The sequence below is a fragment of the Lonchura striata genome, chromosome 7, assembly GCF_050655825.1.
Source record: "Lonchura striata isolate lonStrDom1 chromosome 7, ASM5065582v1, whole genome shotgun sequence".
Classification (NCBI taxonomy): domain Eukaryota; kingdom Metazoa; phylum Chordata; class Aves; order Passeriformes; family Estrildidae; genus Lonchura; species Lonchura striata.
This window is the reverse complement of record NC_140709.1, coordinates 26,529,865-26,537,483: the sequence shown is the minus strand read 5'-3', so window position 1 is coordinate 26,537,483 and position 7,619 is coordinate 26,529,865.

Below are 7,619 nucleotides of genomic sequence, written 5' to 3'. Positions count from 1 at the left end.
AGAAGATTCCATTTTCTAAGTTACAATGCTGTACAGCCATGTACTAATTTCATAATATTTCTTAATTCCATAAAAATACTTTTATAGATGGAATTTTAATAAACAATATGGCCAGTGAGATTTAAGAGGAAAAAGTGAGGGTGAAGGAGAATAAATGTTCTGCTTTTCTATATACATTGGCAAATGACCATGGGGAATGACCTTGAGTATGCTGAATTCAACAATCTCCTTTACTGAAACTTTGTATCTGTAAGAAAGCCTCTCTTAGTATAAAAGAAATTTGCCTCCTTGCAACAGAATTATGCAGATGGGAGTCTGCAAGCTATTCAAGGGCTTTGGATTTGAGCTGAGCTAGTTTGTAGAATTACAGGTGAAGAATTCATAGAACTAGTTTAAAGCTGGCTGCTATTTGCATTTTGTTTAACTGTCTGGTTGTACAGTATGTGGATCTCAAACAGTTGGCTTCCTATTCAATTAACTTTAAAAAAAAAGCTTAATCCCAAGCTTGAAAAATACAATCCTATCTTTTATTTACTTCTTCTAGCAGCTCTCATGTCCAGGTACTTGTGCAGGTAGCTTTTGGGTAGAAGGATAATTGGAATGAGCACAGAAACTTCGAGGAAGATGAGGAATTATGGCTTAGCTTTTCACTGTGTTGCTTCCCAGAACACTCTGCAGAATTCTTCATTTTTTTAGTTGAAAAGAATTTATAAATACTTAAGTTACATTTGCTCTGTTTCATTGAAAAAGATGAGTAAAATGTGCAAGACTGCAGTTCAGGAGAGGTCATTCCTGCAGGCAAGAAGACAGTGCCGTCAGGTCCATACCTACCATGGGAAGATGCACACTCAAATCATGGGGAATTGGCAAGGGCAGGTGAGCAGGAGGGGTCTGGATAGAACAGATACCTGATAGTCTGACAGGAAATGTGACAACAGGTACAGTGACTGCCTTCAAGCAGGTTCACCTTCCAGCCTGCACCCTTTCAGCTTCTCAAACTCAGATTTGGTAGCCTTTCCTTCCATCTGCATCTAAACCTGTGGAAGGTGGAACATGCAAAGGCAAAAGATCAGTCTTTGACTCTTACTGTGCATTATATTACCTGCAATAGTTCCTGATTAGAGAATCTGTGAATTTAAAACAACTGAGAATGAGTCTCAATCCTACAGATTTTTATTGTTATGAGCCTTTTTGTGCTTATATGATGTAATCATTTATGTTCCACAGAACTGACCATCTATTGCAGAAAAATGTATAAACAGTGCATAGTAATTATAACCTCTTCACTTCCTAAAAGTGAAAACTGAGGAGTGAAGGTAATCTTTTACAGTAACCTAGCGGTAGATGTGCAGTTTTGGATTTTATTTTGCAGAATCTTGACTGAGGGGACACGGACCATGCAATGCAAGCATGGCCAGTTTATTACACTAATCACAGTATTTATAGTTTTCTAAGTTCTGTACAAAATTCTCCACTCAGACCCCTTTGCCCCTGTTCCCGTAGCAACACAATCTCTTCAGTTACTGAGTCCCCTGCTACATCTTCCACACTGAACTGTGCACTTTGCATGTAATTACACTGTCATCCTGGAGGTGTTTCAGGCAGAAAAGAGAAGTTCTCCTTCACCCTTTTTTTTGCTCAGAAAAAACACTTAAAAGAGTAACTGCTGGAGGGTCAGAAGATGGAGGAGAAGCTTTTGAAAGGCAATTGTCTAAATGAGTAAGAAAGTCGTTGCAAGGTTTCTTTTAGGGTGACTTGTTCATGGTGATAAGTACATTCTTCAGTTTTAATAACAAATATAGAGAACAACAGGGGGTTGTTCTCCAGCTGTGAAGGGGATTTGTTTTGTTCTATTTTGGTTGCTGAGCTCACTCTTGAGGTATAATAAATACCTCAGTATGTATTTTAGCTACTGATGACATGTCTTTGCATCCACTTAAATCATGGTGAACTTGTTGGCAACCAATACTTCCTGCAGTGTAGATGGTACTTGTATGGATGAGTGAATGTTTATATTTTGGAATTCTCCATTTTGTTTGCTCTTGTCAGGAATACAGCTTGTAGTATTCATCTTTCATTCACAGCCTTGCTTCTCTCTATTCTGTGCCAGAGGGCATTGAATATTGTAGTTTTATAGCAGAATGTTGGTAGCTCCTGCTGACGGTGAAACAAAGGCCAACCTGAATATAAAAGAAGTACAAATATAAAAATATGCAAGAGCACAAGTGAACAGAATATTTTGAGGACATGTGGGAGAAATGGATTGACTATAACTACAAAATAGTAAAAATAGTAAAGATTTTTAGTCTTCATGTTTTTCAGCTTTCACACACAGGCTGCCTCTCCACATGGATTGTTTTACCACATGGCAAGAACAATAATAAATGCTAAAGCTAGAAGGTGGTACATAAAGTTGATTTTACCATTCTATGCCCCAAAGTGTAAAAGTACCGGAGATGCATGTTCCATAAATGCAGCTCAGAATTTACAGCAAAAACAGGAACCTGTTTGCCTGCTTGTGGAGAGCTTTGCATCAAAACACTGCAAAAAACAGCTTTACCAATTCTTTAAACTGAAATTCCCAGCATTCTGAATATAAATACATTATCCAGTAGTAATGCCTCCTCTGCTCCTGCCCACTCACAGTAGACAAGTGGGGGAAGGATCTGTTTTTGATAGCAAGGTGTGTCTCTACCTGCCCAGCAGTTGCATGGAACTTCCCTTCTGTCTGTTGCTGGAGATATTGGAGAACAGCTGGAGTGTGACCCACAGCTGTTGCTGTTGCTGCCTGGCCCCTGGAGCAGTGAGCTCCCCAGCAACGCACAGCGCTGTGCCGTGCCAGCCTGTTGGGCTGGGCTTTGGCCTTGGTGCATCTCTGGTGGGTTTGTGTCAGCAACAGGTCTGAGGTGCTTGTGTGGCCCAGTCTGAACAGGAGAAGGATGTGTGGGGAGGACACAGAGCAGGCACTTGGCCTGAGCTGGGGAAGAGAAGGGCAGGGCTCCCATTTATCACCAGATCTTTGCCACCTTGTACTTGACAGAGTTTAGCAAAGTGCTTTTCTCTCTATGAAATGGCTTCTGCTTTTGCCACGTGCCTCTCCAAACACCTCTGCACCCTGTACTTGCAATGATACCTTCATATGAATTAACAGCAGTGCATTCAACTGAATGAATGGGGACTATTAAAAAAATAAAATTGAAAACCTTGCCCTTGACATCTGTACTTTTTTCCCAGATTCTGCCTGAGACTTTCATAAGAGCTCTACCTTATTTTCTTCCTCAGATACAGCTATTAGAAAAAGAAATTGAAAAATAAATGTGTGGCAATTGCAATTTATTAGAAATTTTTATCATGATAACTCTGAGGGTGGCAGCACATTGTTCTAAACTGCTAAGGTGCAGATTTTGACAACATTTGCAGTTAGACGTGGGGTACCTGAGGGTGGGGAAAGAATGAAATAAAAAAATAAGTCACTACTGTATATGTCAGATTTCATATGGAGCAATGGTGACACAATGGGCATTGGGAAGAAAAAGTGTTTAAGGGATATATAGGCATGCTACAAAGGAAGATAAATGTAAATATTTTACTGTATTATTAAACATAATAATGTTTCTACTAAAATGTCTCAAACTCAACACAGGGATTTAAGATGTTCCCAGTAATGTTTCTAGGAATTTTATACGGTAAATTTTCTGGTTTTTCTCTTGTGACTTACAGAAGTTTATAAAAAAAAATTAATATCGAAGTAGATTTATATTTAAATTATAGTATATATCTAAATAATTCCCAAAATAGCACAAAATGCAAAAAGTTAAAAATAAATGAGAAACCACTTGTGTATATGATTTTATGTGTATATTATTGAGCATTTTAGGTAATTTTGCTTAACATTTTTGAAATGCTTATTGAAAACAGCAGTTTAAAAGGCTATGTAGTTGTAATGTAATTTTAAATACTAGTTTCCAACCCATTTCCCATTAGTATTTTTAAAATATCTGATTTTACTATCCCAAGGTGGTTTTGATGTTTTTTGGTTCTTTTTTAGGATTAAGAGGTTAAGATGCAGAAGGGGAATTTCTTTTTCACAATCTTTCCACGTAAGTTGTCATTTTACACTGTATGATTAATAAAGACTAGCACATGAACAATGACTATTAATTATGCTGGCATTTAATTTTTTAATTGGAAAGAGAGAAAATCTTTTTAGTCCATAATTACTGTTTTTCAGTATAATGTGCTATTGAAGTTTGCAAGCATTATAAAATTCTTTCTTCATTACAATCACAGCTTTGCTAATAGACACTGCAAAGTATAATTAGATTGAATATTTAACAGAGGACTTTTTATTCTTTTGGTTGTGAAAATGCAGCATCAATGTATTTTTTAATGAAATCTCAAACCTTATCTCTGTGGTAAATCCCAAGCAGTGACTCCCTCAGGAGACCATAAATGTTTTAATGAACCCTGATGTTATATACTATATAAATATATATCTAGACACATATAGATATTGTATATCCCTACTGTTACATAATCAGTTGTTAAATAACAAGAATACTAAAAAAGGAGAAAAGAAAGAAAAACTTGAAACTACGAGAAGCTTTTTGATGTATATTGTACCATAAAGTCTCCATCAGTATATTACTGTTCAGTAGTAGATATCTGTACAGGCCATTTGAATGGAAGAACATTAAAAAAAGAACACTTTTTAGAAGGAAATTGTTGATTTATGTTTTGTGGACATAATCAATTCAACTATTAATTATATAAGCATGTAAATAAGCAGTATGAATGTAATACTAGAAATTTTAAAATATAGAAGTCTTCTTTTATCTCATAGCAATCAAGCTTCCCAGCAACATGAAGAACAGAAACAAGAGTGGAACTTAACTCCTGACGAGTGCTGAGTGCAACTGTAGACAGTTTATGAAGTGCAGCCAAGACAAAAGTCTCAGAAGGCTGATGAACCAAGCCCAGAGTAATTATGAGCACAGACAGGAGGGAGGATCAGCTCCTGGGGAATGGGGGGTGGCTTCAGCCACAGGTGTGCAGATGTGTGACTGCGGGCAGTGCTCCCTCCCAGGGCCCTGCTGGTGGTGTAGGGCTGAGGTCAGCAGCCAGGGCTGCCTCAGAGCATCAGCTGTGCTTCCTTGTAACCCACCCTGCTCTTCTGTGCTCAGGAGTTCCTCTCAGGGTGGGGGGAACTAACAGCACAGGCACCCAGAGTAAATGTCTCTGACAAGAAGGTGTGTCAAAGGTAAATACTGCCTGCTGCCATGGCCCTGCTGTCACAAAGGACTTAGAAATGTGTAAGAGAAATATGGTGACATGGCATTGGGGGCCCAGAGTGTCTGCTATACTGGAGTGTTAGCCTAAAGGTCTGTTTAAAAAGAGGAAGGTTTTCCCTTCTTGATCCTGTGAGGAATAAGAAACTCGATACTTTGCTTATAAAACAGGGAGTGGATAGCAAAATAAGAGTAAATGGCAAGATACTGCTGCAGAGGGAAATGAAAAAAGTTTGTTTCTCTCCAACTTTTTTAAAATAGCAGCCCTACAAACTGTTATATCACAAATTATAAAAAATAAATACAGAAGGATGGTAGGAAATGGCAAAAGCTATACTTGAGCTTGCTAAGCAAAATTATTACCTTCTAACATGTCAGCCAAGATATGAGAGATTACAATTGAGACATCCCAAAAGTGAAAATATTTTTCAGTTGTTGCACAAAAATATTTTTCAGTATACTGCAGCAGGCTTAGAAAATATTAGAAATAGAGATTTCTTTCATTAAGACAGACTGGTATGTAGTATAATGTTATCATTCTCAATGATCTGGTCAGATTTGTTTCATAATCCTCTGTTTGCATGTAGCAAACAACACCTATAGATACTGCAGAGGTTCAGAGCTGTGTGTGGTGGGATGGTGCACAGCTTGGAAACTGTTCTCCTGGCAAAAGTCATGGCTGCTTTTCAACAGGACCATTTGGACTTGATCTTTGAATTACAGCATCCTAGAGGCTGGAAAGCTGAAATATGAAAACTGTAGTCTCCTCATCTTCTCATCTTTGGTGAGTTCATGCTGGATTCTGTGGCACAGTACTGTACTAAACAGCTGTTGTTTTGATTCCTCTGTTTAAATAGATTGGATTAGAAGGGGAGAAAAATCATCATCTCCTCCCCCTCACCATTCTGCCCAAAGCTTAGCTACTATGAAGACAAATCTTATTTGTTTCCTGTCAGAAAAGGCTTCACTGACATGGAGTATTTGATTTTTTGGAGGCTGGTTCTGATAGTTTTCAGCTACGTTAAGATACAAGATCTAATTATTGTAAATTGCATGTAGGTAGGCTGCATGTAAGCTCTTCTCTAAATCTGTATTAATGCCATTGATTTGGGTAGGTTCTGCTGTATTAACTGACATGCTCTGGAATTAGAGCAGGTTAGCTGAAATAAGGATCTGTTTCAATTTGTGCTGTTAGGTCTAGGAAACACTTTGTTTAGCATTGCAGCTGCAGGAGATAAGTACTGTTTTCTGAAAAGCAACAGAGAATATCCATTGAAGTTCCCTGTATACTCTTAAAGCTAAAGGCAAAACATTTTGATTGTTAAATCCGTTATTCTCTCATATCCTATGCTTTTATCAAGAAGACCATTTACATGTTGATGTAAGATGGAAACAAGATCTTTTGTGTAACATTAAAAATATTATTGATTTCTACTCTAAGTATTAAAAACCTACTGCCAGTGAATTCTAACACCTCATTCTATGCTCAGAATCCACCAAAATAACAAACTAGGAAAATGAGATCTGAGAGATACGATCTCTCCAGTGGATCTCAGGGAAATTCTATAAATTTTTTTTTTTAAGATAAAAAAGTTTTTGCAAAGTTACACAAACCTTTGCATACTGGGGCTAAAGCTTATGCAAAGCCTGAGAGGAAGAGAATGGGAGAGAGATGGAAAATTGTGTTCTTTAAATTAGAAAACAAATTAGTGGCATTTAACAGGGGACATTAGAAAACACGTTTGTTGTGAATCCCAAGCATCATAGTATGAACACTTCCCACTAATGCACACCCATGCCACACCTTTCAGACTTTGGTTCAGTCCATGTTTTGAGCAGATGGCTCTGGGTGTCCACATCCACTGCTCAATCAACAGTGTGCCTAAGGCTTGGAATGACACAAATTTATGTCACCTAGTAGCCTTTAGTGCTGCAAGTATTTTCAAAAAGGAGAGTGTAGCTTATTTGGTGTTATAATCCTTCTGATCCCTGAGCAAGTCCACATAACAAAGAATTCTCAGCCTGGCTGCCGGACTCTGTGGTAACACTTCAGTTACTGAAGCAAACTCAAACCTGGTGAGCTGTTCCACCAAATGTGTGAGCAGGGATGTGTGCACAGATAGGGTGGTGACACCACTGAGAGGGGAAAATAGCTAAAGATTGCCTTCCTCTCTGGTACTGAACAGCTTCAGAGAACAACAATGTCATTCTAACACTTGATGTCATTTTTTGGGCTTTTCAAATGATACAGGCAACTGAGGGTGCCCTGTTGAAAGTAACTAGTATTTGTTATTGGCTGGGAAAATGAGCCCTTTTCATGTATTCATATTC